Genomic DNA, 9,681 nt, shown 5'->3' with positions numbered 1-9,681 from the left:
CAAGTGAAGTGGATACTGTAACTGTATGTTGTAGTTGTCCTGATCAAATTGGGAAGTTGTATGCATCCAGCCATTCCTCTTATTCGCGGTACTCCTCCATTCCATCGGGCGCTCCATCGATCAATCTTGGTGACCACAGTGTCCACTGCCTGCCTGGCGGATGCGGAATTGCGGATTGCTATGGTAAGCCTGAGTTAATGTTTTTCCTATCGCACAGGGTAAGTGCTGGCCTGTAATTGTCGATGGAAAAACAGAAAGGGATATGAAAAACACCCCAGAGGAAAAATATAAGGTACGGTGTGTAGTGCAAAAATAACACTTTCACTTTCAGAGGCGACAGTATTACATACATGCATCATTTCTAAAGTGCTTACTCAGAGTCTCTGTTTCCAGGATAATAATTAGCACACAGCAGGCCAGGGCCATGCAGACGGTCGAGGCAGGCACCTCTGAGTGAACCAACCTCCATGTAGCATACCTCTTTGACAGACAGACAAAGCAGATCTAATTGTATACACCAAGCCACATAGCCGTAATATTACATGAACCACTGTCTGGACTCTGGCATAACACAACACTGGGTCGACCACTCCATACCACCACGACTAGACAGACATGTAGTTGTGGTTGTTGTTGACTTGTTTACCTGTTTGCCACTCACAAAAAAATGGCCATAGTTCTTCCGTAAATAGACAATGATGATCCATCCATCCCAGTGAGTGACTGTAAAGATATTATGTAACTTTGGTCATCATGACTCATCATAATCATGGTGTTGGCAAACTCAATGTTGTTCATGCAGTCACAGTCTACTCGCAGTGAGTCCAAGGACATTTTCCATATTAAAAAATGTAACGTAGTGGCCCCTGCAGTAGAAGTACAATTTGTATTAAACAAGGTAAACGGAGTATACTTGAGTTATATTTAGTATGTAAAAGATTAAATGATAACAGAACACATAGGATTCATTTCATGCACAACAAACAAACAGCAATTGCTTTCATCAGAGCCAGACAGCCAGTGTTGTCCACTGCATGCCATCTCATCATTCATTACATTTTCCACTTTTTGTCAGCATCTTATTCTCCCTTGTCAATTTCAGAAGCAACAGTCAGCATAGTCAGTTATTCCAGTCCCACTTCTTTTGAGGGGACTCGTCTACGAAGCGACAGCTTCTTGAATCTGCATAATCCCACTACCTGCCTTTAGTGAAATGGAGGATAGGGGGAGTCAGGAGGTGGAGGATAGAGGAGCATGACTGAGTTGTGAACTTTCTGAACTTCAGGAATGCAGACAGCGGCACCTTCAATATGGAAATAAGACAAAGACAGTGCTGCTGATGGATTTGTTGTAATTAAAGTTTTGTTGTGCTAAAAGTTGAAAAACAAAGAAGACACACAGAAATAAAAGTGAATAAGGACGGAAACAAAAAAAAGTATGTATTTCAACTTTCAAGCCTAGTTGCCAGGGAAGTAGAGTTTGTCCTCAAACTCTGTGAATTGACCCGGGAGTAGGTCAGCTAACAGAGCAGAACTTCTGTCACCTAAGTCGGTGTCCTCTTCTTCCTGTGTGGATTCACATATTTTATAATCTGGTGGTATGAAGTGCTGATTCATCTTGATCATTGTTAACCTCTCCACATTTTTGGCCAAGAGTTGGGTCCTTTTTGAAGTTACAATGGCACCAGCAGCACTGAAAACACATTCAGAAGACACACTTGTGAGAGGGCAAGCCAAATAGTTTATAGCCAGCTTGGTGATCAGTGGCCATTAAGGCCTTTTGCCATACCAATACACCAATGGGTTCTGATCAAAGAAGACCTCTGTTGCGGCTTCCAGATAGCCCTGCATCATCCACTCAAGGTCCCCCAGGGGTGCTCCAATTTGCGTACCATCTGTTCCCTTTGCATCAACACTGGAACGAGCAAACCATAGATGCGTTATCCAATCTGCTTCCAACAATATTATGGCTGGGCCAGGTGCAGGTGATGATACGGTTGCTGGTGTCGGTAACAGCTCTGAGGGAAAGTGAATGCCTTTGGCCACAGAAGTTGACCTTGACGCCGGATAGCCTGCTGCTTCAGTAGTACTTGTGGTGGTTCCTTCAATTTCCTGCCGCTCTTTTTCGAACCGAGTGGCTGACAGAGCTAGCTAATGTTTGTACTTGGAAAAATCTGCTACAGAAAAATGAATGAAAGTATTGCTGGCCAGTACCTTTTTGTACCGTGGATCTAGAATAGTGGCACGAATGTAATGTTGTTCTAAATGTATTGCTTTAAGCCTTGCATTGTCAACTAGGCGGCTTAATAAGCTCTCCGCCAACTGATATGCATCTTGTTTTTCAGCATCAACTGGGAACGTTGAAGACACCGCCTTCAGTTGGTGCTCTAGCATGCGCAACAATGGGATATCTTTTCCCAAAGTACAGTCCTCCCTGCTGACTTCACACGTGAAGACCTTAAAAGGACGAAGCATGTCTGTCAGGCTTTTAACTAGGTCCCAATCCTCTACCTCTAGCTGCATGTCTTTGATAGAAGCACCCCTTGCATGAAAGACATACTTATTGATTACCAAGTACTGCTCAAACAGACGCTCAAGCATGTAGAAGGTTGAGTTCCAACTTGTTGCCACCTCCTGAATGAGTCCTCTGACTGGCACTCTACGGGCACGTTGAATGAACCTCAGCTGCTCCGAGCCTTAAAAAAATGGCTGAAATGTGTGCAGATTCTTCGGCAGGTGATCAGTGGTAATGCTGTTCACCAAACACGGCACTCTGAAATAGCCACCATCAGACATTGCCCTAACTATCTTACTGCCATTATCCATGGAAACATAACCAATCATGCGCCTTCTTTGCTGCAGCCATTCAAAGACCTTACTGTTAAACTCCTCCAAAATGTTTGCTGCAGTGTGAGATTTCTCCATGGCAAACATGGCTACTGGTGCATGTTTCCAAGTAGCGTGGAAAATTGTGACAATGTCAACACCTGCAGCTATCTTCTCTCTAACCCCTGCAAAAGAGACCCAGTGTGCAGTGATGCACATGTAATCAACTGCTTGGCAACTGGTCCACATGTCTGTTGTCAGGTGGATAGTGTGAACAGCACCATTCTGCAGAGCTGCAAAGCTGCAAATCTGCCCCAATCACGTCCACGTTGATGTAGTGCTGGAACCGCAACTCTGGCAAAATAGGACCGGCTAGGAACCTTCCATTTAGGGCAGACTGTTGCCACAAATTCTAGTAAATCCACCCCTTCCACGAAAGAAAAATGGAGAAGGTCCACCGCTAACATTTTAGCCAGCATTGCATTATACAGACGTGCCGTTGGGTGGTTGCGTTCCAATGGCGCCTCTGACCAAAACATGCTTTTAATGGTGGTCTGGAACGTTTTCATATGTGATGATGATAATCCAGACTTCTTCAACCCAGTTAGGCTCATTGATGTACTTTTTCGCATAGGTGTCTCTACCACACTCTTACTGTGCCACCTCGATGTTGCTGGGGTAGAGGGTGTGGGTGCTACCACTGCAGTGCTGCTGCCAGGGCTACTGTGTGTACCAGATAAAATGTCTCTCGCTTCATCTCCCTCTGCACGATCAGCTCCTCGTCATCAGATGCAATATCAATGGCTACATTTGGATTTGTACTTTTGGCTTTCCGGATCTTACTTAGGTGCGCCTCCCACTCGATGATGTTCCTGGCCTCCGGTACCATAGTTGGTACCAAACTTACCCCGACTAACTACGTGTTTACAAATTGAACAAATAACTTGGTGTTCCGCCTTTTTGCTAATACTAAAGAAGTCCCAAACTGGGGAGTTGAGATTTCTGGTGATGGTGGAGGTGCCACTTTCAATGCCAGATGAAGTGGAGGATGGGCGTGGTGAAATTTGACTCTTTTGTGCACTTACAGCACAACTACCTGAGGTAATGAAGGTCGAGCTGGATGGAGGTCACTGCCGGCCCTTCTGAAGAGAAAATATGGAAGCTGTAGGTCGTGTTGGTGTAGTAGGTACCTGTGTTGGTGGTGGAACCAGTGCCACGCCGCCCACATCCTGCGCAGCATTTCGGGATAGGGTAAAAATGTATGTCTGCTGCATGCCCGCTGGGGCTGGAGTGGCGACTGTGATGACTGGGTCCTCATCGTCAGACTCTTCATCGGCAGCATAATACACCACTTCTTCTTCATCACCCATAACTGAAAACCTTGCGGAAACCTTCCTTTTCCCTAGCGTTGTAGGCTTATGACGTGCCTCCCTCCCAGACTGAATTGGTGGCTGCCAATCAAGATCTAGATCATCAGAAGGAAAGGGGCTTGAAGAAGAAGTTGTACTAGCCCTCCTTTTTCTTGCTGGGGATCTGGAAGACAATGGATCATCAGAGTGGATTGCTCGGCTGATACCTCCGCATGAATCTGAATTTCCTGATGTGCCTCTACTTCTGGAGGAACATGTATTGTGGGCAGTTATGGCTCTCCTTGTGCCTCTCCCTGTGCCTCCACTTGCGTCTCTCCTTGCGCCTCTACTTGCGCCTCTACTTGCGCCTCTCCCTGCGCCTCTACTTGCGCCTCTCCTTGTGCCTCTTCTTGCGCCTCTCCATGCACCTCTACTTGCCCCTCTACTTGCGCCTCTACTTGCACCTCTACTTGCAACTCTCCTTGCGCCTCTCCTTGTTGCACCCGTAGTTGTTGTTGCAGCTGTGGTTGAACACTCGTCAGATGAATTACACCCTGCGTTGATTGGATGCTACTTTGCGTTGAGTCACGCCAACATCACTGGTCGATGGTGAAAGAGCAATTAAAGTAGCTGCCTCTGCGGCACTCATGGATTTGGGCCTAACTTGGCGTGGTGGCACTGAGACCAATGAAGTGGAGGTGCTGCTCCTAGCTTGGTCCCCGGCGGACACCGCAGTTGCAGGCGTAGTTTTTTTTCCCCAAAGAAAGTGGTGGTCGGCACACCAGTCTCCTTGGTAAGTGGCGCCACTTACTTCTTCTGCTCCTTCTTACTGGCAGTGGCACTGGCAACTTTCTTGGTAGAGGAGCTACGGCTACCTTTCTTTGGGCCCATCTTCTTCAGATGTCAGAACAGCAGGACGCAGTTGCACAAGTTGCAGAGTTGTCTGTGGCCACACGTGACATCATGTGACGTTGTGCACACACCCCAGCAGGACTTCTTCCTGGCACTACAACAAGTGATGATGATGAGGATGATTCCTGCTTTGTAGTCTTTGTACACCTAAAAGCAAAGAAGCCAGAGGAACATAAGTTAAATAAATGTTGCATATGTCATGTTTCAATTAATTAATACTATTGCAACTAGGCATTTATTATCATTAACACAACACACCCAAAAACGGAACGACCCAAAATAAAAATTGCAATTCTAATCAAAAATGGATGTTTAAATGAATCGAAGAGAGACCACATAGAGAGAGTTGTTTCATGCACCCATTCATAACAATAAACCTAGGCCTACTGGCCCGCAAGCTTGCCGGCCTATGGCAAAAACTGCCTGGCCTCAATATGACCCCTCCACCCACATGGCTAGGCCAACAACAACTACAAAAAGGCTAGGCCAAAAGGAACACCAAAAAATCTAAAAATACACACAAAAATCACCTCAATCCAATGCCATCCATGCCCTAAATGATGTTTCTTTAAATCCAAGAGACCCCACAGAAAGACTTGGTCCATGCACCACTGAGTACCCCTGGGCATAACGGATGAAAGCAAGGCAGACTGGGTGCAGGCCTATGGCACAAAGCACACTGCCTGGCTTCAAAATGGCCCCTAGACCCCCACCCACATGGCCAGGCCCTGTACCATGCCTCAAAATGGCTCCAACCCACATGGCCAGGCCCTGGACCAGGCCCCAACAATACCCCAAAAATCGAAATACAAACAAAAATCACCTCAATCCAATGCCATCCATGTCCTAAATGATGTTTAAACTTTAAATTCCAGAGACCCCACAGAAAGACTTGGTCCATGCACCACTGAGTACCCCTGGGCATAATGGATGAAAGCAAAGCAGACTGGGTGCAGGCCTATGGCACAAAGCATACTGCCTGGCTTCAAAATGGCCCCTAGACCCCACCCGCATGGCCAGGCCCTGTACCAGGCCTCAAAATGGCCCCCACCCACATGGCCAGGCCCTGGACCAGGCCCCAACAACACCCCCAAAATCAAAATACACACAAAAATCACCTCAATCCAATGCCATCCATGCCCTAAATGATGTTTAAACTTTAAATTCAAGAGACCCCTCAGAAAGACTTGGTCCATGCACCACTGAGTACCCCTGGGCATAATGGATGAAAGCAAGGCAGACTGGGTGCAGGCTTATGGCACAAAGCACACTGCCTGGCTTCAAAATGGCCGAACCACATGACCAGGCCCCAACAACTCCCAAAAAATCAAAATACACACAAAAATCACCTCAATCCAATGCCATCCATGCCCTAAATGATGTTTAAATTCAAGAGACCACACAGAAAGACTTGGTCCATGCACCACTGACTGCCCCTGGGCCTACTGGCTAGTTTGGCTTCAACACGCATGCCAAAATTTATAAAAAACTCCACATATAACAGTGAACTTTTCAATTCCATGCCATCCATGCCGTAAATGATATTTAAGTTCAACAAAACTCACAGAAACAGTTGTTTCATGCACCCATGTCTAACCCTGGACCTACTGGATACTGTGGCTACCCACATTATATTTTTTTTAAGTTGTGAAAAAGTTTATAAATTGTAGTTGCACCAACTGAAATGCTCCAAACAAACAACACCAACTTACTTGTAAAATCTCAAATCCAAAAGTGATCGAAACAAAAAGTCCTCAAATGCAATTATCCAGCAGCAGCCACAAAGAGTAATCCTTCCAGCTCCAGATCCAAATGAAAAGTGACCAGGACATGGACAAACCACTGGGAGGAGCCTGCTGGACAGGAACAGGAAGTTGGAGACTCTGGGGCACTTCCTTCTTCCCCTCCCCCAAAATGGACTCCTTGGACTAAAAAGTGCCGCCAAATGTCAATATGAAGAATTTTTCTGATCCAAATCATCATTTTCAGAAGGTTTATGCTGCCAGCGATAGATTTCTTGTGCAGAATTGCAAGTTTTGTGACTTAGGGAAAGCGAGCTGTTCAAATCTCCCGCCGGTAGTCAGCTGCATGTCGCATCTACGTATTCGCTATTTTTACTCTCGCGATGCGTGATCGCGGGCCCTTAAGATGTATTCGCATTCTCAAAGTCTCACAGTGCAAGATGGCGGGACTCCATGACGTACTCGCGGACAAAAAGTCTTGCGCGATCACGCAGCCAGATCAAAATGGCGCCGCGCACACAAACAACTCGGCGAACTCAGAATCCCGGTAAGTCAACTCCGCGTGCGCGAGATTGTATTTTTGAAGCGCGACCAAGCAAAAAAAAATTGCCAACTCGTGAATTGCGGATTGTTTGTCAATTTTGCGCAATTCGCGGATTGCGAAATTGCCAAACATCCGCAAATTCCGTGAGCGGAACAACTTTTCACAACATACTTAAGTACATGCCTTGTATCACATTAGAAGTACTAGAAAAAACAGTGTGCCGAAACCTAGCACTCATTACCATAACAAAATGTAATCTTCTAGCTGAGGAAGGGAAAAAGAATAGCAAGTGAACTCAAAATGAACAAACACATAAATACCCCTTGCCCTATTAAAGAAAAAACAGCTATATCTGTTAAAGGAATGTATGGGGAATGATTAGAGTCTCAGTAATAGTATGCTCAATAATTTCATGAATTATCATATCTTCCAGTGTCCCCCGCCCTCCATAGTTCTCCACACCTGTGACGATATGAGCACCCAATGGTTCTTGAGATGCCTGGCCTAAGGTCATGTCATAATTTCTGTCTACCATCATCTCAGAGGTGGATATACTAATATCAGTAGAAGACCATTGATTAAGTAAGGTGCGAGACTCATAAATGCAGCATCTCTATGGCTGACTCAAATGGTTGCAGCAGCCAGGACCGTATCCAAGCCCAAGCACCCTGTCATGTGGATGTAACACGTGGCAACACCTAACTATTCAGAGATACATATAAGTGTATGAAAGTCACATACCCCTCCTACAATTTCTGCAATTGATCATTACATTTATATATAATATTTTAATTGGAGGCCATTGTGTACATATCTGAAAGCCACATTCAATAGAAAGGGTGGAGTGGTAGTTTTCTTGGGGTGTAAAGTCTCCACTTTTGAAACCCAAAAGCCATAGAGAGCCGTTATTTTACATGATGGTGGACAGATGGTAGTGTCATGGAGTAAAGTCAGTTGTCTCGTCTGTGGAGATGATATCTCAAGTTCACCCTTTAACAGGTCATATATCAATCACCAATAATGCAAAAGGGCTGTATATTACAGTAATATGTGCACTATGCTGCAATCTGGAGTAGAAGATCTCAAGCACTTAAAGTCAGTTTGCTTGTATTCTCCATGGAGCTTAGCTTGAGGACCAAAAAGTAACTTCATTTCAGTGTAGCTTCCCTCAGTGTTTTGTCCTGGTGCTCAAGAATAATAAGCCAATAATCCCTGGAAATGTAAAGATCTAGTCTTGCTTCCCACCATCAGTGGAGGCTGTGTGTGCTTTTCTGTAAAAAAATGAATGTCTGCCAATGTTGTATAGATCCCTGACATAGAACCTCAGTATTACTCCCATGTTACAATGTAGAGTAAAACAGATTGGTCTCTAATGCATAAGTCTTTTCATAAATTGTGATTGAATTGTTGATATTTCCATTATTTAAAGTGTTGTGTTTTATCTAGGACCCTTTAATTGACATCTTATGTCCAACCTTACGTCAAACACGGCACCTTCCAGGTATAAATATACCAGTGTTTGCCTTAAGCAACACACTGTGGTGTGGAGCAGAGCGGCTATCTACTTATCCGGAGCCCAGCTGATGCGAGTGCCGAAGGAAGCCGTCCCTCTCACTTGACGCACTGAGAAAGACGCTGTCTTTTTCTCCTGCCGAAAAAATATAGCTCCGGTGTTTCCAGTTTCCCTTGCGGGGTACTAGGATATCGAGTCCTGAGAGCGAGATACAAGACCTCCTCCATTCTAAAACCAAGGTATGGAGCTGATTAGATCCCTAGAGAATTCTTGAGTCAGAATCTTGGCAAAAACTAACTTAACTTAAACTGCAGCTCATTTACCCCTTCCCAAGTACTAGGCTTAGGTTAGGTACACTGGGGTAGGCGTATATTAGAAGCACCAGTTGAGTAGGTTTAGTCAAACTTTTATCATTGTAAGTAACTGTATATGTTTTATACCTTTTAAGTAACATATGGCTCAGATACCATATCAATGCTTTTACAGTATTATTTCGTAATACTCCTTTTACTTTACGCACTTTACTTTATAACAAGTATTGGAATCATAGCAATTCATTTGTCTTGCATGAGAAAGAAGACTGTTCAATAAATAACACCTTTTTATTGAAAACACCCGTCTCTCTATTTCTCTGCACTCTGGTGATACTAAGTATCACACGACTCTGGAGATATACTCCTTATTCTGGGGGAGCAAAGTTGTCATGTTTATGCGGTTGTCAGAAGCTGAATCCCTTCTTGTCTAATCAGAGAAGTTCACTCCTCCCTGTTCATTCAAGAAAGTTTCTAGTGACCTC

Source organism: Lissotriton vulgaris, chromosome 7, assembly GCF_964263255.1.
Source record: "Lissotriton vulgaris chromosome 7, aLisVul1.2, whole genome shotgun sequence".
Lineage (NCBI taxonomy): Eukaryota > Metazoa > Chordata > Amphibia > Caudata > Salamandridae > Lissotriton > Lissotriton vulgaris.
This window is presented reverse-complemented; position numbering follows the sequence as displayed.